The 26,448-nt window shown below is 27.1% G+C and overlaps 1 protein-coding gene across 5 annotated transcripts in view; it reads right to left on the reverse strand.

Moving 5' to 3' along the window:
* The window catches only part of LOC122537733 (gonadotropin-releasing hormone receptor), a 28,781-nt gene extending 9,272 nt beyond the window's left edge, over window positions 1-19,509 (reverse strand). For 3 of the 5 annotated variants that reach the window (XM_043671172.1, XM_043671170.1, XM_043671171.1), the window contains exons 1-2: window positions 1,891-2,698; window positions 1,006-1,259 (exon numbers count right to left, since the gene is read on the reverse strand). The gene's annotated coding sequence lies outside the window, so the exon portion shown is untranslated. Of the gene's footprint in view, window positions 1-1,005; window positions 1,260-1,890; window positions 2,699-19,204 lie in introns of those variants that run through there. The other 2 variants (XM_043671174.1, XM_043671173.1) reach the window with 2 other exon arrangements.
* Window positions 19,510-26,448: the final 6,939 nt, after the last annotated feature.

The following is a 26,448-nucleotide window of genomic DNA, read 5'->3' on the forward strand; positions in this document are numbered from 1 at the left end:
ATATATACTAATACATTAATATACTAATATATATACTAATATATATACTAATACATTAATATACTAATATATATACTAATATATATACTAATACATTAATATACTAATATATATACTAATATATATACTAATACATTAATATACTAATATATATACTAATACATTAATATACTAATATATATACTAATATATTAATATACTAATATATATACTAATATATAATATACTAATATATATACTAATATAATATACTGTAATATAATATATAATATATAATATACTGTAATATATAATATACTCCAATTTCTAGATGCTGTTTCTAAATATTATTTGAAATAAAGAAAGTGAAGATTTCATGATCATTATCACAAGTACGTATTATTTACGTATAATTACGTATAATTTAATATACGTGATGTAAGACAAACACATTCGATATTCATCATTCAGTGTATAGAGTGCGGCAATCCGTGAAGAAGATAATCGTAAATAAATTTTCATCCACTACAGTGTATCTGTCTTGTTTGATGGATTAACGCTTACGATTAAAAAAGAATTCATCTTCGCAAACTGGATGATCCATTTAGGGCATTAGATCTATTTATTTACGATCGATGAATGATTAACGATTGATCGATTGATGGAATGAATAGAATTAGAAGAACTGTTGGTTTTTAGATATTTAGAATTTGATCGAAATTTTAGTTAAATTAAATTCGATTGACATTTGTTGGTTAAATTAGAATTCTATTTTATTATATTTTTATTTGAAATTATTATATTTTTATTTGAATAGTGAAGAGAAAGAGAAAGAAACATAGAGACACATAGCGTTTGTTTTTAATACGAAAGGAAGCTTTAGCAATTAATCGTTAATTAATTATCTAAAGATTGAAAGACACTTTTAATCATTATAATAGCAGTTAAACTAGGGAATTTAATTCTTACTCAACTCTGCTGTTCTGTAATTGAATTTTTACAATGTGAATTAATCTGTGAACTTACCAAACCCAATAGAATGTTCGTTTCTCCGTTCACATTGTGTCGTAGAAAATTGATTTTTCAACACCTCAACTCGTTGTACATTATTCTTTCTTTTTCTTCTTAATTTAAAATTTAGTTCGAAGTGTTTAGTCACAATTTTTGTAAAATGTCACTTTGGTGACGCGAGCTTTTATTTTTGTTGTACTTCATCAAGAAATTTTTTCATTTCATTTTTTTGACGCGATTTATGGTGTTTGTGGCGATTGCTGGTGTTTCTAGAAATATTTGAAGAAAGAAAAATGAAATTTATTTAAGAAACTTTCAAATTCAAATTTTTTGAAATATTATATCTCGAATTAAAAATATTTAGAACTTTTAAATGTCAGTCTTGCAACTTTTTTGAAGAGATTTTAAGTAGATCATAAATGATTAGATAATATTGTGAAGTGGAAAATTTCATTATCACATAATATTTCCTGAAAATTAAATTCAATTAATAACTTAATAATTATAATAGTATTTATGTAATAGTCGTAATTACTATATAATAATTTTAAAATACCTTAGTACCTAGTCTTCTCTATTTCTTTAAAAATGACTTCATACAAATTTATTATAATATTAATAATAGATTCTTTAAATGTCTAATACAACTTTTGCATGTACGAATTTATCATTTAAACATATATTTAGATATTAATGATACGTTCAATTCGATATTTGAATTTAAATAATAATAATAATTAAACACATACGATAAGATTCGTTGCACAATTTTTTATAATATAATCAGCATTTGATTTAATTTCGAAATATTATAATAATATTGTATTTCATCTATTTTAAAATAATATATTAATTCTCTTTAAATATTTAACTAAAAACAATCAAATAGATACGGCGTACAATTTTGTTGGAATGAATGGAGAGCACGTCTGTTTTAGCGACCACTTGATTATTTTCTCACTTAGTTTACGACACTTAATTTACTACGACACTTAGTTTCATCGTATGTAAATTTCAATAATCTTCGACAAGCGCGATAAGAAATCTTTGATCTTGTTTTCTCTCCCTCCCTCCCCTTTTTTTCATTTGTTATTCTTCAAAGGAACATAATTTATCTGCGATCGAGGAGCGAATAAACTTAATTGCGCAGATAGTTCGATTTTATTACGTACAACGTGTACACGGGTATAACACTTGCATACGTTTGAGAATCAGTCCGATTTGCATCTTGCTTTTTCCTCCACGCGGTTTTTCATTCGGTCGCATAAATCCACTCGAACTAAGGAAGAGAAGGGGCAGCGTTATATCAACGACACACTAATAACGTAATCAACGACTAATAATGTAATCATCGTAATTGAAACACTCCTTTGAAATTCGACGTTCAATCTTCTTCACGATTGTTATTATTAATATTGGCGATTGAAAATCCACGAATTGTATGGCAACGTGATTCTTAATTAACACTTCAACCAGTGAATCTCGAACAATGAATAAAGACTATCACGCATTACATTTATATACATTACAAAATATATATCTCAATAAATATTACGAAATATCTTAAAACAAATCGTAACTTCTTTCTTGTTACGATTATGGCACGAGACTAGACACGCCAAGTTTGATTGGAAATTTACAGATCGTCGGTATTTCACGATCTTTTGATTCCGAGCAGTCACTGGTTTACTATCGACTAAACACGGAGACCGATTTTTCCGTTTTCTGCTTTACCGTTCTTCCGAATATTCCGTTTTTTTTTCTCTCTTACCGTCTCTCTCGATCATTTACAACTATGTAAACGATTTAAATATCAATAGGCGAGCGATACATTATTCAGCGCTGTCTTCTTCTTTTTTCTTTCTTTTTGCTCGCCTTTTTTCCAGGGAATTCATTACTTTGTTGTAAACTGCTATTGGCTCCGGTATTTTATAGCGACACTTCGTTCTACGCTTCGACTCGCGATTATACAACTTGGTGCAAAAAGAGCACTGCGCGTTTATATTTGCACGGTGGAACAAAAGAAAATACGATTGCAAGTAAATGTAATCGCGTTAGAGCTTCTAACGTAAAATGAGCATTAAGATAAATGGTTCTATTGATGAACATCATCTTCGTTGTTTATTCCGCACTTATTTGACGATTAAATCATTAAATTTCCATCAGGGACATTTAACTTTGCAATACGCAAGCTTCTGTTTATTTATAGATTTTACGAAAGGTCATTAAACTTTCTAAAATACGCTGTATGCTTGTAAAATACAAGAATTATAAATTATAAATTTTGATACTTTGATAGGTTTAGTATTAAAAGGTTCTAAAGTATTAAGACAGATGTGTTAGCCAAAAAAATTGGAAATATTCAAATTCAAAAATGTTCAGAAAATTAAATTACTGAAATTTTATGTTTTTGTATTTTTATTATATTATATTTATTTGTATTTATATTTTTATTATATTATATTTATTTCATATGTGTTTCAAATAATAATATAATACTATAAGTATAATTATTATAATATAATAGTATAATACATATATATATATATAATCAATAATATAATAGTATAATATAATAGTATAATTAAGTAGTATAATTGTGATAGTCAATATTTCTTTTTACTATTTTATTATAACAGTTGTCAACAAGTATACGTGTATGGTGTTTGGTGTAGGTAAAAAATGACTAAAATGTCACATGGCGAAAGCTTCATTAAAAAGTTATAATAATAACTTAATTCATAAGAAGTTAAAGTAATTAAAATTCGCGTTGTTTTTCACACCGTATCTGAAACTGTGAAGCAGAAATGTCAAATATTCAGCCTTCAACTTCACTTCCTGTTACGTGAAAAATATTTTATTTTCAACTTTTCTAATTGATACAACAATTTCGAATTAAATCATTTTATTTTGCAATTGTTAATTTAATTTCACTTTTCATCTCCGTTTAAACATGTTAAGTTGAAATTGATTTAATTTTATAAATTAATGTGATATAGTAATGTATAATAATACTATAACGTAATATATAATAATATAATTCTATAATATAATACTATACTACTATATTTATATATAATAATATAATACTATACTACTATATTTATATATAATAATATAATACTATACTACTATATTTATATATTATAATATAGATATTATAATATATAAATATAGTAGTATCTATAATATAATATAGATATTATATTATAGATATTTATATCTATAATATAATACTATACTACTATATTTATATATACTATACTACTATATTATTCTATAATACTATACTACTATAATAGTATTGTACGTAATATATATCCCAACGTATTAAGATTAAGCAAAACTTAATTAAATAGAACTAAAATTATATAACATAATAGGCAGAAACCAAAATGACAAAGTAAATATTCATTCATTCAGATGTAATAATTATTATAATAATATATTAATTATATTATTTTAATATATTAAATTGTTATTATTACTAATGATACTATTATAATACTATTAACTGTTATACCACTATACTATAATACTGTAAATTATATTTAGAAACGTTTCTCTGGAAGATGTACTTTTGTATATTCTACATTTCTAAGAAACATTCCAGCAATAAACCCGTCTTTACAATGATAACACGAAGCTTGGAACCAACAAAATACTGTACATCGTTGATGGTGTTTCATGGTGTGTGAAGAAATGCACCGGACGTTTGAGAAATGAGAAAGCTGGTCAACACGGACAAAATCACCGACGATGGTGATGCTATTTGGACCCCGGTTGCCGATGGAACCACTCATGGTTTAAACATTGGCCCGGGCTTGATATGAAACAAGAGCATGAAAGACTGTCTGCCAGAGGAAACGACGCCGCAGCGAACGATATTCCTCTGAAAAATGAAAAAGAAAAATTCTGTATTTTTATATACTTAGTTACATTTTTCTACGTTTTGTTTTGTACTTTGTAATTGTGTGTCAATGTTTCTTTGGAATTTAGAAATTTGGAAAAACAATTTTATAAACGTGCAAATACGCATCACTGATTCTGGTCGATTCTAAATTAATCATCGAACGATTTAGAAATCTCTGATTTACAAATTACAAGTTGCAAGAGTTGTTTATGATCGTCGATCGATGCAAGACTTACGGCAAAAATCATCAGATACAAAAGAAATGTATGAAATATTCAAGATATGACATAATATTTATATATTATAAACAATAGTAATATTACACGTTACAAGCAATAAAATTTATATATCACAACAAAGTTACAACATTCTGTACAAGTTGTAACGTATATACAGTTAGTGAAATACATCCCTTCGCTTGCATTAAAAAAAAAAAAAGAAAAAAATTAAATTTGCAGTCCGATGAATACAGTGATTGTGATTACATCTAGTGACCGATCGACCAGAAACGATTGTAAAATAATAAATTAAATGATCGACTATGATTTGACGAAGAATCCAGAGCAAGGTGCAGTTACTTTAAGCCTTGAAGAAAAGCACAAGAAGGGAGGAAAGGAAAAGGCTTGACGTTGGCAGATGAGCTGGTTGGCTCATCGAAATCTCGAAGAGGCGATGTTGAATCACGCGAAAGAATGGAGACAGAACCGATTTGTTTGAACTCATCGAAACGTTAAACGCGTTGTTGTATTCATCGACTTTGCCAGTAGCCGGTGCTTGAATTTATCGGTTTTAATTCTTGCCTTCGCGATACGCAGAGGAGGATTATCGAGTGCCTCATCACGACGTCGATTCTTTGCCAGGATTTCTTTTCGAGAATTTATCGGGTAATCAAAGAATGAAGATGATCTCGAATTCTGGATGAAATTTTATTTGAAGACAGGTATGATAATTCCCTAATTTTGTTGAAAGTAATATTAATTGTTGTACGATGTGGCCATTGAATAATAATTGTATGATTATAAAGCGAAGTATAATGTAATTGTGCAATTATCTAAAGTACAATATATAATAATAATATATAAACTATAGCAGTAAAGTATAAAGTATTATATAATATATACTTTAATAGTAGAGTATAAAATATAAAGTATTATATAATATTATATACTTTAATAATAGAGTATAAAGTGTAAAGTATATAAAGTATTATTATAATATTATATATAATCCTCTAATTTTGTTGCAAGTAATATTAATTGTTGTACGATGTAGTCGTTTAAATAACGATTGTATGATTATAAAGTGAAATATAATGTAATTGTACAATTATCTAAAGTACAATATATAATAATAATATATAAACTATAGCAGTAAAGTATAAAGTATTATATAATATATACTTTAATAGTAGAGTATAAAATATAAAGTATTATATAATATTATATACTTTAATAATAGAGTATAAAGTGTAAAGTATATAAAGTATTATTATAATATTATATATAATCCTCTAATTTTGTTGCAAGTAATATTAATTGTTGTACGATGTAGTCGTTTAAATAACGATTGTATGATTATAAAGTGAAATATAATGTAATTGTACAATTATCTAAAGTACAATATATAATAATAATATATAAACTATAGCAGTAAAGTATAAAGTATTATATAATATATACTTTAATAGTAGGGTATAAAGTATTATATAATATATATTTTAATAGTAGAGTATAAAATATAAAGTATATACTTTAACAATAGAGTATATATTATATAATATTATATACTTTAACAATAGAGTATAAAGTATAAAGTATATATTATATAAAGTGTAATGTAATTATACAATCGATTACATAATCACAATCATAACGAGTGTAATCATGAATCAATTAATTATTGTTAAGATGAATATGCTTCCTGTTGAATTATTATTAATTATTGCAACAATTTAAGAAACTAAAGTATGTCGAACAAAAATTCTTTGCGATCATAAAACGAAAATACTTTGTAGACAATATATGTAAATGCTGTATACATTCGTACATACATAAAATTAAAGTTTGTATAACGATAGGAATAACAAGAACTAATAATATGCAATTGCTTATTATTGTTTACAATTATAAAATGAATCTACTTTAGTAAAAATGGAACAGTAATAGAGAATAAAATTAAAAAGTAATAGCTTGTTATTTGCAAGTATAAAATTCTTTTCTTAAATATGCTTTTTAATCACATAATATACCAATGTACAAATTATATTATTATATTATAAATATTATTATACCGGGATATTGTGAAAAATTAAAATATTCAATCGAAGGAAAATCTGATAAAAAAAAATTTGCTTTCAGGCGTGTAGGAAAAGAAATATACTCTACCGGATGAAAAAAAGTCTGATCCATGGTCGAGTATAAAACTTACACTTTGCGAGGGCTGCTAAAAATGTGATTCAATATATCTCGACCATCTTAAAACAAGGTTTTAATTAAAGAGTTCAGAACGGAGTAGACTTATCTACGTTTCTCCGGCAAGCGAAAAGTAAGTTTTTAATCTTTTTCTTGATATTATACAACTGTTGTAAGTGGACTGTAGATTTCTTTTTATGCTTTAACACCAAACATAAATGAAATTTGTTTCACTTACTAAATGCTACAATTACATTGCGAATATTTATTCATAAGAAGTATAAATATAAATAATTATATGCAAACAAATGTAAGTAAATGAATAAATGTATGTAAATAAGTATGCAATATAAAGTAATAACAATAATAGAATATAATAAGAAGCTACAGAGACGATATGATAAATAGATGAATTCCATATTAGAATTCCATATATAATTTAAGACATAACTCATAAGTATAATTCAACGCTTTCCAGAAATTATACTGATCAGTTCCTCGTCTTTTTGATTTATTTACATAAAAAGTATCATAAAAAACTTCATCAGATTAAAAAATTAATATATTCGCGATCGCAACATGCATTATTATATAATGTTCCTCTGTTTATTATTCTGAATAATCCGTTGCATAGAAGCAAATAAACAACTACTTTATAATTATTCTAAATATACGAGATCAATCAAAGTATAAAGTTCTAAATATATAAAATCGATCAAATAAAAGACAGACATACTAATCATCTTTTAGATCAGGATTCTCAAGCCTTAGCCTTCTAACTCTTTTCATGCCCTGGATCTCATTTCACGTGCTTAGGTGCTTGAATGAGAAGAAGGCGATGGGCACGATGGAATTGTTTAAAAATTTTTTTTATATATTGACGACTGACGATGATTAACGTATCGTGCACGACATGATTGTTAGGCTGCGGAATTGCGTCGTTCGATTCTTATTAGCATAAACGTTCATCACCGATATTAATACATAAAATGATCTCGTTTATTCTTCAATAATACTGCAATTATAACTGTTATGTCAATTTAAATGTGTAGTTTCCTCCAAGAAACACAGAAGTTGTTTGTTATGTTTCAATTCATTGCTTGCTAATCGATTTTTTTGCGAATTGTCGCGACTGTTTTTTTACAATTTCTTGAGGAATGCTGTCAGAATTTCTTGAATTTCCTTCTGTTTAAAGTCGATTGATTTCTATTAAAGAAACAGTACCTTTATTAGCATCTTTATTAAATCCCTTTTCAAAAATTAATCTTATTTCTCCAAATTTTTGACTGTAAATTATTACACTCTCTTAAGGAGAGGGGCTATATTTGAATTACAATGTATATTTCTTATTAACTTTTACAGTGTTGCGTTAAATGTGGACTTCCTTTTCATTATTAATATTGTACAAAAATAGCTACTTAAAAAAACCTTTACAGAATGTGCGACACCAAATCTCTTAGCAAGGTGTCATCGAGATTTTTAAATTGAAATTACAATCGTCTTACTTCACCAGTTTCCATCATTTTGCTCGATGTAGTTCCCCGAGTCGCCGTTGTTTAGCGTAGAGTGCGCCAGTGGCCTTTTCCTCCTGATCGGTATTTCAGACCGTGAGACACGAGATCTCATCCAACGTGTCCAGTGTATCCTGTCTTTAGCCAATGACAACGAGAAAGTGAATCGAACGGATCATTTAATTCTGTTCCTTCCATTATTCATCGCGTCGTCTCGCAATGCAGTATACAACTTACTATCTCTACGGCGGAGAATCTCCGCTGAATAACACGGAGGTAAATAAAACAGCAGGAAAACACGGCCCCTTCTTTTGGGTTTCATTGCTGAAATTTTATTTGGGCTACGTGCTTCTGTATCGCGGACAAAGGATTGAGAAAGAAAGAAGCGAACGAACTGATCGTTGGATTACCACAGCGCATTTAGTTCCGTTGTTTCTATCAATTTGTTCTTGTAATCGGTAAACACACCGAGCGTATTCGTAAAGATCGTTGGTTATTTGCTAGATGTAATTTGAAGCTTAGAAGCAAGCCAAGCATAAACGCTTTGATAATTACTATTATTGGTAAAAATCATTGAAATTTCAAGTAAAAGTTATTTAATTTAATTTATACAATTTACTTACAACGTTCCTTTAAAACGAATGAAATTTTAATAATAAATCCTTTGAGTATTGTGCAGATAATCTTACAACCAGTAATAAAGTAATTGGTTTACGACTTGAATAATAATATATACATCAAGACGTGTTTGCCTAAAGATGATTAATCTCTTAATTTCTCATACGTTTCTCATTTAATATAAGTTTTAAGCTTTCGATTGATCGACAAATTAATTCAAAAGGTGTATATTACTAAAAAATTTTGCAATAAACATGAGGAAAGAATCTCGAGCCTGAAAATTCGGATATTTATACGTTTTGCGGTGTTTAAGGCCGACCTACACATTTGTTATGATTATTTGTTAGTTTTTTAATGAATTTGTGCCTCGAGGTTCATTAACGATGGGATAACGATACAACCGTTTCACTTCCGTTCTACCGCTAACTCAGCTGCTTCGGGGACACAAGTTCTCTCAGATGCCGAACTTTCGGAATTTAGTTTCGTTTCTCTTCCTAATTTCACCGCGAAAGCTAGCTCGATCGTCCTTCCCAGTTATCGTGTCCTTTGTGAAATCGTTCCAAGTTTCAGGGTTTTACGCGGTTCGTGTCGAAGAAAGATCTCTACGTGATATCGCGCAATTTGTAACTATTTGTCACGGATTATGAGAAATTTAGAAGTACGAAAGCCTGTAAATTGTATAAAAATACAATATACGAAGTATTAAAAGTAAAATACTTGTTATAATATTCAGTAACGAAAATATAGATTTCTAGTCTATAGATTTTTTTTTAATTGTGTTTGTTGCATTAGATTCATGGTCTAATTTACGCAAAAACCTACGTGCAACAGGTCAAGAAAGTATTTTTGTTTCTTTGGCGATATCTTTATTAAAACAAATAGTTGAGGTAGAAAATTGTAATTTTAGAAAATTGTAATTTTTGCAATATTTTTGAAGACGTTTTTTTAAAATCTTCACCTATTCAATCGCTGCATAATGTAAAGTTTTCAAAAAAAAAAGGGAAAAACAATCTTTTTGCAAAATTATATCAGATTAAATTTTCGACAATTTTTGTATAATATATATTATATATTGTACATTTAATATATAACATGTATAATATATATTATACATTATACATTTAATATATAACATATATAATATATATTATGTATTATACATCTACAATATATATATATATATATATATATATATATATATATATATATATATATATATATATATATATATAAAGGGAAAAAACAATCTTTTTTTACAAAATTATATCAGATTAAATTTTCGACAATTTTTATTATATATTATACATTTGATATATAACATGTATAACATTGATATACAACATATATTATACATTATACATTTAACATATTATATTTATAATATATATTATACATTATACATGTATAATATATGTATATAGTATATACATGTATAATATATATTATACATTATACATCTACATTTTATATATATATAAATATATTATATATATAAAAAGGGGAAAAATAATTTTCTTTTACAAAATTATATCAGATTAAATTTTCGACAATTTTTGTATAACATATATTATACATTATACATTTAATATATAACAAATATAATATATATTATACATTATACATCTACATTTTATATATATATAAATAATTATATATAAAATTATTATAAATATATATATATAAAGGGAAAAATAATCTTTTTTTACAAAATTATATCAGATTAAATTTTCAACAATTTTTGTATAATATATATTACATATTATACATTATACATCTAATACATAACATGTATAATATTTAATAATACAGTTATACAGCTGATATCATTTATGCTCTCGAGTTCGATTCTTTCTTATCTGATACGTTATTTTCGCGGATTTTGTGATAAATTGCGGTGCAATTTAAAAGTTGCACAAACAGAATCATTTGAATTGGTGCCCGGCGCAATTTCATGGTCGGACGATCAAGCTTTCTCTCTCTATTACGTTTTATTATCATCCCCCTTGGTAATTGTGTCGCGCAGCGGGAAGCAACAAACGGGCAAATAGCGGCTTATTCCTGTGAAAATTCACCGTGCAAACAAGCACCGGAAAGCGAGCGATCAGCAAGCATAACGAAAACATCTCGACAAATTTTTCCGGCGTGAAAATTTGAATTTCGAAGTTTGCGGTGTCACGTGCGTCGGCCGTGATGAACTACAACTTTCAACTCCGCCGCCGGGAGTTACGGAAAGAAGATGATGTTTCATGGATCGTGAGAGTCACTTAACTTGCCATGTTGTGTAATGTCGCTTCGCGTGTGCTTAGACGCGCCGAATTTATTAACTCCGCAATTAATTTCTCTAATCTTGTCGATTATTATTAGATTTAATCTATCGAGGTGTTGTTGTTTGTTGATCTTCAATTGAAATTCAAACAAAATTAAATTGAAGAAAATTGTTATTACTGAAAACTTTAAATATTGTAGACAGCGTTATGTTGTGGAGTATGCACACGTATGTATATACATATACATATCATATGTGTATTAATATTCAACATCATTTATTATATTGTATTAATTAATGTAATATAATGTATATTAATTAATTAAATTAATGCAATGTGTATACATATATTAATATAATATTGTAAATATGTATATATTATATATTGTACATATTAATATAATATTGTAAATATGTATATATTGTACATATTAATACAATATTGTATATTGTACATATTAATATAATATAGTAAATATGTATATATTTTACATATTAATACAATATTGTATATTGTACATATTAATATAATATGGTAAATATGTATATATTATCCATATTCATATAATATTGTAAATATGTATATATTGTACATATTAATATAATATTGTATATTGTACATATTAATATAATATAGTAAATATGTATATATTATCCATATTAATACAATATTGTAAATTATTGCTACAATGTGTATCTATGTACTAATACAATATTGTAGAGTTATGTATGTATATATGTACACATACATGTACTCTACAATATACATACAATTTTAATATAATAAAATATAAGACATATTAATTGTATTCTATCTTACAATTAATAAATGCCTTATTTTTTACTATATTAGTATGATCTCATCTTAATTCACTGCTCAAATATATATATAATTTTATAATATATAATTATGTTCATATTCATATGAATGTGAATATTATTATAAATTATAGAATTATATGTATTTGGTGAAAGCAGTGAATTTATGTTTATACATATATAGCATATAATATATAATATGCATGTATATATATATATATAATTATATTATTATATATATTATAATTTTATATATGTATATATATTAGAATTATAGGATAATTCGTAGAATCCTTGAAAAACCAGTTCCATTTTCTTACTCGTCGTTTATCTATGAAATTCTCTTCCATTCCGTCACGCTGTTCTCTGCGAACCGCATGCAACACCGTTCGAAAACAAGGCCCATCAACGTTCGACCGAAGAAAGTTTGGCGATTCGATGGCGTTGCTCATACCCTGAAAATGTTTCCTGCTTCCGATACCAGTCTGTCCAATTTAACTTCGTCTCTCTCCGTGTGCCGAACATTTTCAACTGAAAATGTTCTCGTTTGTCTCGTTCGACTGGCCAAGTCGCCCGATACGACGAATCGGGCATCTTGTTGTTTCACCACTGTGCCAGAACACGGAAATTAGACCGTTTCTCTGGTCCATGTGTTTCTGCGTCTTGCTTCCAACATAAATGTCACCGATAGGTGTTGTAAGACGTGCAGTTTCGGCGTGCAAATTTTCGATGAATCACATGTGGTCACGTTACCATTGACAGTGGCGAAGCTACGTGTATGTCAGAATAAAACGAAATTAGAATACGCTGATGGAGTATTGACTTATCGTTCTAAAGCAGAGCATCGTTCGCAATTGCTCGATCTCGGTGGAAAAATTTCGTTTTTCTATCAGATTCAGAAATTAAGAGAGTTTACTCGAAATTTAATATTATTGAAAATTTAATTTAATATATAATTTAATATTTTTATAATTAATATTGTAAAAAATATATAATATAATAGTTATAGAAATGTATAATTTAATATTTTTATAATTAATATTGTAAAAAATATATAAATATAACGTTATAGAAATGTACAATTTAATATCTTTATAATTAATATTGTAAAAAATATATAATTATAACGTTATAGAAATGTACAATTTAATATCTTTATAATTAGTATTGTAAAAAATATATAATTATAATGTTATAGAAATGTACAATTTAATATCTTTATAATTAGTATTGTAAAAAATATATAATTATAACGTTATAGAACTGCACAATTTAATATCTTTATAATTAGTATTATAAAAACTGTATAATTATAATGTTATAGAACTGCACAATTTAATATCTTTATAATTAGTATCATAAAAAATGTGTAACTATAACGTTATAGAACTGCACAATTTAATATCTTTATAATTAGTATCATAAAAAATATATAACTATAACGTTATAGAACTGCACAATTTAATATCTTTATAATCAGTATTATAAAAAATGTATAATTATAACGTTATAGAACTGCACAATTTAATATCTTTATAGTTAGTATTATAAAAAATATATAACTATAACGTCATAGAACTGCACAATTTAATATCTTTATAATTAGTATCATAAAAAATATATAACTATAACGTTATAGAAATATATAATTTAATATTTGATATAATTTTAATTATATACAGTGGAATTTAGGAATTACATCAGGTACAAGATTCAAGCGTTGGAAATCAAGTATTTTCGAAAGTGAAAAAAATATTTTTTGTACTTCTCAACTTTTTCTTGTAGCAAGCGATAGTTTAATAAAACGTACGTTCATTTTGTTCTGACATGGCACCGTGTATTTCATAGTTCAGCTTACACGCCTCGGTGATGTGTTCTCTGGATAGAAATACGACTAAAATGTCAAGTTAGCATAGCAAAAAAATCTATGAATGTTTCATTAAAAATTTATATAACGTAGTCATAATTGTTAAGTTGTTAGAGCAGACGTTTGTTGAATTAAGTTTAGTAAATTACTAAATCGTCAAATAACGTGTCCAGTGAACTGAATTTAATAAATCCGAATAGTTATGTAAAATGTCAAACTGTCGACACACTGTTATTAATTTTTTTGCATGAAGTTTCATCGTGATGAAATGTCTGAATTTTCCCATTTCTTTAATTAAAAATATGACTTTAATAACAATTTTACTCACTTGCGATTTACTGCGTCGAGTGAATTTTGATCAAAATGACGTAAACCGTCATTTTTCAAAAAAGCGACGCAAATTTCGCAAAATTATTATTAACTTTTCGTCCCGAAATTTAAGAAAATTTTTCTCCCTGTTTCACGTTTCTGGAACGATTCCGTTCAAATTTATTTATTCTTCCAACTACGCGAGTTTCAATAGCGCTTCTCAAGAAAATCGCACTCGTGTCGATCGCGAAGCGCACGGGCTCGTAAATATTGATGGGAAGAAACAAAGGTCTTCGTTGTAAGAATTAGCAGAATCATCGTTCCGCAATTACGAAGTTGGAACGATGAAACAAAGAGAGTATTACTTATGTAAACGGTTTTTTGCAACGGTCTCGTTGTGACTCACGTGATCCCGGTTTATAAATTATCATTTGTTTCCTTTTCTTCTCGTTACAAAATAAATCGTTCTTGAATCATATTCGAACAGTTCGACGCATGTGTTTGTTTGATTTCGAGGGAAATAGCGTTTGGAGGAAACGAGGAACGTTGCGCTGATTAATTTGAAATGATCGATTAAAATATTTGTATGATTTTACAAGAATATTCAATCGTGTGTTTCATTCGGCGAGAACTTGAAATAATTATTTGAAATAATTTCTACGATATTTGCAAGATCAAAATATATCTTTAACGATGCTCGAAAAACACGATATGGAATTGTATTGGAATATAATTAAAGTTAATTATATTTTACAATTTTGTTCTATTATAATAGTCTATAAATTTAATACACCAATTCCTTCGCAGGAATTATTTGAATGATTATTTGAAATAATTCAGAAAAGATATTTGAATCTCATATTTATAAATAAATTTGCTTTCAGTAATAATAATAATAACAATAACAACAACAACAACAACAACAACAACAACAATAATAATAATAATAATAATAATAATAATAGTAATAGTAGTAGTAATAGTAGTAATAGTAGTAATAGTAATAATAGCAATAATAATAATAATAATAATAATAATAATAAATTAATTGATAACTCATTATCTCAAATTTTCATTCTATACTTCTCGCTTCAAATGAAACATTATCCAAGTCGTGTTTATTGATTTGAAAGATTATTTACGAAAGTCGAAAATTTTAATTGAATTCGGGGAGAGACTGCAAGAAGTGTAGTTTCATAGAAGTTAATTCATTACGAGCTAGAGATGACAAAAGTTGCGACGAGTTGGCACGAAATAGCCAAAATTGCGGAAGTTCACGCGGATTTCATCGCATTGGCGAAAGTTGCCAGTAACTTTTGTTTTATAGCTTTTTGTGTCGATTCATCGAGATATAGCATACAACTCTAGGCATTGACAGAACGTTCGTATGTTATCAAGATCAAAAAAAATTGTAGTTATAAAGCTAAAGCTTTTATTGATGGAGTATAGGATGCATATTAGATAGAATACTTATTTTTATACCGTATGCTATTATATATATGTTACATTGTTATTATTGTCGTATATACGACACCAATATAATTATAACTATATTACTATAATTATTATATATATATTAGGATATCTACTAATATATATATATATATTTGGTAACTACCTACTTGTATACTAGTGTTATATATACATATATAACAATAATATATATATTTTATTAATATATAATGAACATAATTATATATTAAAATGTAACATATAATTTAGATAGAATATTGTAGTATTGTAAAAGTAGAATATCTATTTGTTATACTTGTTATAATAATAGTAATAATAATAGTATAATAATAGTATACGTGTAATATAAAACAAATAATATAATAATATTGTACAAGTTTGTATTATACATGTTACGATCAGTAATAGTAGTAATAATAATAATAAAACAATAGTACATGTTCTACTTAGATTACAACACAACAATATTGTATAGATTATAATAATTTGTAACCTAAGTAGAATATCTATTGTTGTACACCATTAGTAACAATAGTACTATATATAATATTAAGAACAATAATAGATATTTATCTAGATTACAATACAATAATATTGTACATGTTATAATATAACAATATTGTACAAGTATGTATTGCACATGTTACTACTAGTAATAATAATAATAATAATAATGAAATAACAATATTGTGATGTATTCTACTTAGATTACAATACAACAATATTGCATAGATTATAATATAACAATGTTGTATTATACTATTAGTAACAACAAATAATACATAAAATAATAATAAATATATAATAATATAAAATAAAAAATAAATACTAAATAATAAAAATAAATAATAAATAATATATAGTATAAAACAACAATAAATCTAGATTCCATCTAGATCACAATACAAACAATATTGTACACGTTGCAATACAATATTTTTGTTACAAGTTACAACATAAAAATGTTGCTAAACAAATATCTAAAATATATTGACAACAATAAACATCTATCAGCACAGTCATAGAAGGAACGTGATAAAGGAGACTAATACTTTTCTCTTCGGGGTAACTATTGCGGTTCGTTTATTGTCCGATTATTAATTACCGACGGATCTATCGTACGGGAGACCAACCGTGGGCGATAAATAATAACTCGGGGAAGCCGAGCTGTCGTGTCGCGATCATTATTTACCGCGGTGCGTTTCGTCGGCCTCCTGGAAGCGCGTGGTGCAACACACCGTGGAGGAGGGTTGAATTACGACGAGCGAACGACGAAAAATCCAGATGAAAATTGGCTGCAGAAAATTCGGGAGCCCGGTCGCGATCCAATCATTGCCTCGTGATAAATCTAAATTTCGTGGAATGTATCGAGCGTGTGCTGCTGCCTCACTGTGTTTCCAATTTGAGCGATCAAATCGTGCGCCGAATGTAGGACGATTTGTCAAATAGAGCTGGGTATACTTCCCGGGAAATATTCTTTTTTATGGAGAGACGAGGGTGATATAATGGATGATTTAAATCGTGAAATAAATGTGACGCCATTCTTCCCCCATTTTTTTTTTTTTTTGGATAATAGAAATTACTCGACATGAAAATACTGGGTGATTTACGTAACTGTTTTTTAGTTGAATGTAGAAAAATGTGTTGGAGGAAGAAAATGGATGGAATCATGTATTGCAGGACGTATGTCGTGTGGATCCTTTTTACCAAGTATATTTCCATTTCCCAAGAATATAATTAAAAAGTCAGAGAATTTTGGTGAAATATTGTTCTCGCACACCAATCTAGTTATAATAATTTAAAAGATTTCTTTATTCTATAAATATCGGTTCCATTGTGCTACCAAGAGCTAGTATCAAACAGGTAAATTTGATCAGAAAATCAAATAAATTGCAAAATCAAGTCGTGCAAGTAGCTACCAGCCCTCAATAAACTAAAATCAAATAAATCTAGTTTGAAGATTTTAATTTAATATATATTTTTTTAATAATATATATTCTAAATATATTATACTGTACATTATATTATATTATTACTGTATATTATTATATGTTATTGTGTATTATATAGTGCAATATACAATATTGTACAATGTAAATTATACTATACAATAAAATATACAATATTATACTATACAGTGCAATATACAATATTATACAATATTATACTATACAGTGCAATATACAATATTATACAATATTATACTATACAGTACAATATACAATATTATAGAATATTATACTATACAGTGCAATATACAATATTATACAATATTATACTATACAGTACAATATACAATATTATACAATATTATACTGTACATTGCAATTGTACTATACAATATTATATAATATTAGACAATATACTATACAGTGCAATTGTACTATACAATATTATACTATACAATATTATGTAATATTATACTATACAGTGCAATTGTACTATACAATATTATACTATACAATATTATATAATATTATACTATACAGTGCAATTGTACTATACAATATTATATAATATTATACTATACAGTGCAATTGTACTATACAATATTATACTATACAATATTATATAATATTATACTGCAATGTACAATATAATATACAATATATATTATATTGTATATTGTATATTAAATTATATTCTACATTATTATATATTATATTCTAGATATAATTTTCCAATATATATATATATATATATATTCTAATTTTTGTTTTACAATATTTTGTAGTACAACACATAATTACAGTGAGATCTAATGAATAAAGTCAGAATTACAGTTTTGTTAGTTTAACAGCATAAAAGTTTCTCTCGATAAGCGCCACAAAATTCTCACCGTGTTTAATTAACACTTGTCATTTTGTAGATCGGCAGATTTTTACACAATTTGCAAGGAACATCACGACACATATTTGCTCCTTTTGTTTGTTTTTCGCGCGATATATGTCGATCTATGTTGATCTACAGATACGCGGACAGGCTCGAAATATTGCGTCGACTATCGGCTCACCGTTTATCACTTACCGCTCCGCTCCCAGCTTGTAAATCCTTCTTTCCCTACTTTTTCTCCTTTTTTTCAACTGCACACGTGAAAGGATTCGTTGTCCACGCGTATTTGTACTGGATCGATCGCTCGTGGCCCGATCGACGAAAATTCTTCGTGTCCACGATTCGAGTCGGCACAATCGACGACAGTCCACGGTCTTTTTCTTCTCATCGGGAGAGAGATAACTTTATTTGGAAAGCGTCGAGTCTGCGTCGACGGCCGAATGCGATCTCTGGTTCTTCTTATTTCGCGGCACGTGACACGCGTCCGGTATTGCGCGGGAATACGGACGCGCGTTTTCGCGAAACACGGAGTTAAGGGAACTTAGAAATAACGCAATATTTCACACGCACTGCACGTACGCCAGCCTGTACGCGTCGTTTCGTGTACACTCCTGCTCGAAAGTCTTTATTGGGCGAGCGGTTACGTTTGTTTCGAATGTGGAAGTCCAGTGATACGGTGATATTCAGTAATTAATTATAACAATGTAGTTTTCTCGAGGGTTCTTTTGGACAAATGTTACATTTTGTTTCAAATTCACAGTAACACTTGTAGCATTCAGTAATTAATTAATATAATTGATATTAATTACTCCTGCACAAAAGTCTTTTGGACAAATGTTGTGCTTGTTTCAAATTGTATATAGAAGTTCAGTAATAGGACTGTGATATTCAAATAATTAGGTAATATAATTTTATTATATATTAATATATTATTATATATTATATATAATAAAATATAATATATTATTATATATTATATATAATTAGTTATATAATTAATATAATTCAGTAAATAATAAATGTAGTGCTTTGTAATTCCACTAATATTGGAGATTAATACTGTAATATACTGATTGATAAAAGTGAAAATTTTTATAGTTGTATTTTGTTATTGTATAGTTACAACTATCATGTACTTAATTATATTATAGTTTATCATAGCTCAGTTTTTATAGTTAATACTATAGAAAGGAAAAAAAATACTATAATATAATATTATTATATATTATATATAATTAGTTATATGATTAATATAATTCAGTAAATAATAAATGCAGTGCTTTGTAATTCCACTAATACTGTAGATTAATATACTGTAATATACTGATTGATAAAAGTGAAAATTTTTATAGTTGTAGTTATTTTGTTATTGTATAGTTACAACTATCATGTACTTAATTATATTATAGTTTATCATAGCTCAGTTTTTATAGTTAATACTATAGAAAGGAAAAAAAATACTATAATATAATATTATTATATATTATATATAATTAGTTATATGATTAATATAATTCAGTAAATAATAAATGCAGTGCTTTGTAATTCCACTAATACTGGAGATTAATACTGTAATATTGATACTGATTGATAAAAGTGAAAATTTTTATAGTTGTAGTTATTGTATAGTTAAAATTATAGTTTGTTATTGTATAGTTAAAATTATCATGTACTTAATTATATTATAGTTTATCATAGTTCAGTTTTTATAGGTAATACTATAGAAAAGAAAAAAATATTATAATATAATAGTATTAATGTGACAGTACAAGAGTCTATAAAGTGATAATATATTATGTTCTAAAACACGTGTGCAATTCAAAAATTACTCAGTACAATTTTCAGTATTGTTTTAGATTTTATTAATATAATTTCTAGATTTACAATTATTAAATATATTAAAAATAGAAAGTGTAAGGCTCTGGTATAACAAATATAATAGTATTTTGTAATTAATATTAGTACAATTATATTGGTACAAATTTAGTATTAGTACAATAATACTTTGTATAATTAATACTAGTATAATTATACAAAGTATATTTATACATAGTATAATTATAATATTGCTGCAGCTTGCTTTTCAATATTAGTATAATTTTCAGTATAATACATTAATCAAACTACTGAATGTTAAAAACGCAAAATGTTCTAAGATTTTAGTAGTATTTGTAGTTATATAATTATAGTTATATAATTTCGTGGACATTAGTACAATTATGATTAGTATATAATTATACTAATCCTTAGTATAACATATTAGTTGTAACTAAGTTTAGTATGACATATTAGTTATAACTAAGTTTAGTATGATATATTAGTTATAACTAATTATTACTAACTAATTAAGAAATTAAATGTGTCCCAAGACTTTTGAGTGAGAGTGTATGTTTGTACATATTGTTTCAGCTTTTCCACGATCGTGGACACATACACACACACACGTACACTCACACACACACACACACACGTGTGTACTGGAATGCGGAATAACGCGGAAACGTGGAAATTTAGCTGCGAATCGTTTCGTCGATGTTCACTAAGCAGCTCAGTTCAACGATTCAGATTATATCTTGGTTACCAATGGCATAATAGCCTTAATGCATTAACGATTTAATCATAATCGATCGCGATTAGTGTAAAACGCGATAAATTTCGTGTCTTGTTTCTTTCGGGAAAAATATTTTGAAGCTGTAAATTGAAAAAAGATATTTTTAAATTTAAGATACTTCAGCATGTTTTAAACAACAAAGTAAAATTATAATATCTCACTCGAGAAAAAGATTTACAACGATATACTGCTTATTGACTGTAACACTCTGAAGTTTATTTGACGATAGAAAATTTAGAATATTTATCATTCGTTAGAGTAAACCAAGAACTGCTCAAAATTTCTAACGTTCGCTTTCTTTTGGAAATTAAAATTTTGCCAATAGTATCAATGAATCTTATCTTTCAGAAGATGTTCCTTTGAAGCAAACAACCCTTTGAAATATTTTTATTTGAAATTACTTTATTATGGAATTTACTCTTACATCGCAAATTTTACAATTGTACAAAAATATGTATAAAATCAATGGTATACGCAACGTGTATTAAAAATCAAGCTTCAGCGTTGTTTGAACAAAATATTTGGAAAACGATTATTTGAATAACGTATCGTGTTATTTAACTCGATATGCTATTTTGAAATAATTCTACGTTAGTTCATTTAAACGAGTAAATGACTTTTCTCAAAATCACTTTGATTATTTGTTAAATAAAATAATATTTTGCATTTGTTGCAAAGTACAAATAATTTCTATAGAATAAACTTCATTGGAGATTATTTGCTATTTCAACTTTAGCGAATTAACTCAAAATTATTTGCAAATTATTTGTTTGATTTGAGCTCGAAATACAGTTATCTTTCTAATAGAAATAACAAATTCAAATGTCAATTTTTTATTTGCATTTCAAACACAGTTTGCCCAAATTATTCTCATGTAATTTTCAAATTACTTTCCAATGAAAGTAACTTAGTAGTTAGTGAAAAAAAATTCATTGCATTAAATGGTGATTTTTCGTCTTAATTTCAAACAAAGTTTGCCCAAATTATTCTCACGTCATTTTTAAATTACTTTCCAGTAAAAGTAACTTGGTAATTAATGAATAAAATTCACTGCTTCAAATAGTTATTTTTCAATCTTGATTTCAAACAAAGTTTGCTCAAATTATCTTTATTAACCCCATCTTAAGAATGGAAGTGTCAATTGTGCAAGGATGGGGAGGGAACATTAGAGCATTGGAGAGACTGTAGAGAGATGGAGACAAGTGCAAGTCTGGAAGAGATACTGAGTGAAGAAGGTGGGAAAGAAGCAGTAAAATGGCTTAGACGAATAGAAAGGTGAAAGAAAGATAAACAGAGACAGGGAGAAGAGGAAGAAGAGATAATGCAGGTCTAGAAAAAAAGAGAGCAACAAAATAAACATGAAATAAAATGAAAGAATTAGACGTTAAGATACTTAAGTAGACAAAAAAAATGGCATAGTTAAGATAAATATAAGTATAGGATAAAGCAAAATAGGATACAAAAATATTACACGTAAAATTTCGGATAAGTGCAATGTGAAATGTACAATGTTAAGAGAAAGCAATGTAAAAATCAAAGTCAATTTCGAGGCCAAAGAGGCTGAAATAAATATATGCATACGTATTAATCCGATCTTAAAGGGGATAAGTCTCCAAAACATTGCAAATTTAAGCATCTTTACAAAAATATGAAAACCGTTCGTTACAATTAAATCCACCATTCATTTATTTTAAACATAATTTGTAATTAAAATAATATAAAATATATTCTAAAAAATAAATAATATAATTAAATTAATTAATAATGGGTATAATTACAAAAATTAATATTTTCATAATAATTTAATAATTATATTTTTAAATTATAATTTAATATTTTTATTATATTATTATTAATTTAATATTTTTATTTAATTATACATTTTTAAATTATAAATTAATATTTTCATAATAATTTAATAATTATACATTTTTAAATTATAATTTAACATTTTTATTAAATAATTTATTAAAATTAAACAATAAAATTTATAATTTTAAAAAATTTTATTATTTTATAATTATAAATTTTTTTATATAATATATATATATATTATACATATATAAATTTAAATAAGTAATTTAATAAATAAAGAATTATACAAAATAAATAAATTATAAATAATAAATGAAATAAATTTCTAAATTGAAAAATTAAATTTATTAATATATCATATATAATTTTTTAATTAAATTTAAAGTTTAAAAAAATTAACATAAATGACAGATTAAATTATATTTATTAATTGAAATATAAATTAATTATTTCTCATTTATAAAAGTTTAAGAAGATTAAAGCCCCTCCTTTACAATTTCCGACTTTTGAAATCTTTTTTTTTTTTTTACAAATGTCGACAATTTCTCACGCGCATCAGAGAAAATCCGAATTACAATATCGTAATTGTTCCCATCGCCCTAGTTTAAAACTGCTAATTCAAACTGCTGCTCGTTTCTCGCTCGATTCCAAGGAACGAAAACACGGGAATTGAACGAAATCGCGGCAATTTGTAACGCCTAACGCGCGCTATCTTCCACGGTCCAGCTTCTATGTAAATACATAGTACGAGAGTGGTATTGCTGCTCGCCCTACGATACAACCGCCGTGCTATTTCACGCGTTCTACCTACGCTCGCCAACGTACTTTTCAACTTCTCGCATATTCGCCGGGCTCCTGGTGGAATCTCTCTTTCTCTCTGTGGAGACGGACGACGTCCGCGACGAGGACGATCCTCTTTCCCCCGGAAAACAGGGACAAATTGTTCCACCAGTTTCTCCCCGGTTTCCTCGCAGCACCCGTCGTTTACAATGGAGGAAACGATCGGGTCACGGCCGGACTGTGACGCGACGATAAAGACCGGCGGATTGGCCCGTTTTTCCTTTTTTCTTTTCCAGACGCGTTCCCGGCCACCGTTGAAAAGCTAATCCCGCTTGCTCGCGGCCAAACGTTTGATTGCCTCCCGTCTCATATCGTTTCGCCGATCGTGGTTACCTTTATTAACGGGGGCAGAACAGTTTGACGGCGGCCGAAATATTACGAATACTTTGGAGGGCTAGCACTATGAAAAGCAAACATTAAAAAAGAGAGAAAAAAAGGGTATTTTACATGACTTTTTTCTTGTACATTGGCTGTCGGTGTGCGTGATCCCAGCCGAAACAGGATCAGCTGCAACGAAAAAGGCAAGAAAAGTTCAAAAGTAAAACGATATTCCCTGGGGACGATTGACGATCCAACATTTTTCATTTTTGTTAACATTATGCAAATAGCGGTTATTTGTTTCTGATGTATCGAACTTGTGCCAAAATTTTCTACGTCCATTTGTTTGTTCAATTTTTCGAAATTGTTGAAAATTAAGAAAAACGTTCGATCGTCAATCCCTAGTGAATGTTATGCTAAAGATAGGTACCAAGTTTCACAGGAATCGGTTGGTTAGATATATTGCACTAAAAACCTAGTTTCGAGAAAAATGCGTTTAAAAGTTTCAGAACGTCATTTTTCATATGTATCCTTTACTTACTTTTTTTACTTATATATCTCTTGTGGCTCACCTGACCTCTTAATTGAACAAATAATAATAATAATAATAATATGTGAAAATTTAATTAATATATATCATTTAGTTATATATATTAATTTTAGTTAATATAATATAATATAGCTAATATAATATAATATAATATAATATAATATAATATAATATAATATAATATAATATAATATAATATAGTTAATATAATAATATATATTAATATAATAATAATAATAATTTAGTTAATATATATATAACTAAATTTTTATCTCAAAATAAATTAACTTAATTAATTTTCTATTCCACAAATAATACCGATTAATTGATTAACAATTTCTTTTCTACGTTTACTAATTTTAATAACTATTTTCTTTACATTAAATTCATATTTTATTCACAATATAATCAATATATATAAATATAATTAAATTATATTTTATTCACAATATAATCAATATATATAAATATAATTAAATTATATTTTATTCACAATATAATCAATACATATGAATATAATTAAATTACATTTTATTCACAATATAATCAATACATATAAATATAATTAAATTATATTTTATTCGCAATATAGTCAATATATATAAATATAAATATAAATTAATAAGTCAATGAATATAAATTAAATATAAACAAATTTAAGTTTCAAAAATTTGAATAAAAAATTAATATTTAAACGAGATTTTAATTTTAATTTTAAATTTATCTGCCAAATTTGATCGAGAGATCGTCGAGTCTGGGTTCTGGCGAGAGCGCGAGGAAGCCAGTATTGAGATGAAAGTTTCGAGGAAAGAAACTCGCGGTTTTATCTCGCTGGGATCATGACCACGGTGTAATCTAATAAGTGGGTTTCGTTGTGTCGACAATTGTGAAACAGGTTGTCCAGCCGAAAGGAGAAAAAGAGGAAAGTGGCAGCGCCGTTTCGTCTGCGACGCACGTCTTTATTACGCGATCTACGTAGATTTAACACGATGAAATTGTTATCGAAAATTTCGTCTCGGATACGTGACGATGTTGTCGAATGGCGCAATGTCGGAAGGCTATAAACGAACTGTTTTTATTACGCGGCTTTTATTTGCCCGGATAAAACGATCGGAACGCTGTTCCGCGAGACTTCGCGTGAAAACTGCGCTGTTGTTTTTTCGAGGAATCGAGCTTGCGCATGTCTTTTTAACTACGGGAGAGAGAGATTTTCGTTTTTTAAAAAAATACGGCACAGCGATGCAACAATAAACGACGTGACAGTGCGACGTAACAAATAAATTAATGTAACGTGATGTAACGATA

This window comes from Frieseomelitta varia, unplaced genomic scaffold, assembly GCF_011392965.1.
Source record: "Frieseomelitta varia isolate USP_RPSP 00005682 unplaced genomic scaffold, Fvar_1.2 scaffold_927, whole genome shotgun sequence".
Taxonomy (NCBI): domain Eukaryota; kingdom Metazoa; phylum Arthropoda; class Insecta; order Hymenoptera; family Apidae; genus Frieseomelitta; species Frieseomelitta varia.